The sequence below is a fragment of the Crinia signifera genome, chromosome 11 (genome assembly GCF_055691185.1).
Source record: "Crinia signifera chromosome 11, ASM5569118v1, whole genome shotgun sequence".
In the NCBI taxonomy this organism is placed as follows: domain Eukaryota; kingdom Metazoa; phylum Chordata; class Amphibia; order Anura; family Myobatrachidae; genus Crinia; species Crinia signifera.
The window spans coordinates 6,980,839-6,982,138 of NC_139227.1; positions in this window are offsets into that span (position 1 = coordinate 6,980,839).

Genomic DNA, 1,300 nt, shown 5'->3' on the forward strand with positions numbered 1-1,300 from the left:
TGAAAGGGGTATAACTCAGTACACACTATAAAGGTGGCACTTGTACATTGTCTGTCGCATGTGGTGCACACGGGGGAAATCTGAGCTTTGCATGTTTTCACATACTCTTGAGAAAGCAGCTGCTATTGCAACGTCATTAGCTGCCATTCTTGAATCAGCCCCTCTGCGCTAAGAAATATTTTCATGGGATCATCCATGACTGGCATCCCTGAGGAGGATTTTGTTGTTTTTTAAGGGGGATAGCAAGTGTAATTTTTGCAGTAGACACTAATATTGTGACAGAACAACGCATGCTATATAATTTGCCAAAAAAATGCTACTCATGCCAATTTCACTTTTGTGCCAAGTTTTGGCTTGTGGAGTTTATTTGACAAGTGAATTAAGCAAGCAATGAACATTATTCTCCAAGTGCTGCAAACTACCATTTCAGAATGTCAGTTTTGCTCATTGTGACAGTCATAAATAGCTATATCAATCTTACCGGTGAAACCGTTGTGAAAGACACTTCAAGAGGAGATAGATGGTAAAACTAAGCATTGGGACAGGGGTTCCCAATCTTTTTCGAATCACGGCACCCTAAAGTATCAGAATTTTTCTACGGCACCCCCTTGGCCCCAAAAAAAATATATAAAATTAAGTAGATTGTGTTTTTATGAGATCCCGAGGTTCAGTTATGTGGTAAAGGGCAGGATTTGCTTCTGATTGTACACATATTTTATGATTGGCAGCCACCAGCACTGGTTTTGTCCATAAATAATTGATCAGAAATAATTTGAATTGGTCCTGGACCACCAACCCGGGGCACACCTGCATGTGTTCCAAAGCACCCCAGGGAGCCGCGGCACACAGTTTGGGAACCACTGCATTAGAGAATGCTGTCTTGTAGTGTCTCTCTAACATAAATTGGGGTCTGTTAATACACAAAATGAGTAGAGACTTTACTTGCAAGTCTAGTTCTAGAGAAAATATATCATTTACTGTATGTGCTTTTCACTATTGACAAAAATAGGTTGTAAAACAATATGATGGCTATACCTACTAACTGGCCACTGATTATCTGTGGCTTTGGCTGGTACATATAAAGCATCCAATAAATGATCAGCAAGTCTGATTACACATATATAAAGACAAGTCTTACTGCAATACAACGGGTGCAAATCAAACTTGCCTAATTTATTGGTCTCCTCTGCGGGAGAAGCCCAGAGAGGAGACACTGATTTACAGTTCGGGTGATGGGGATGGATGCTGACGTAATCAAGCCCTACCCCCATTCCAGCCAAATGCCTCGATTTGCAGGTCC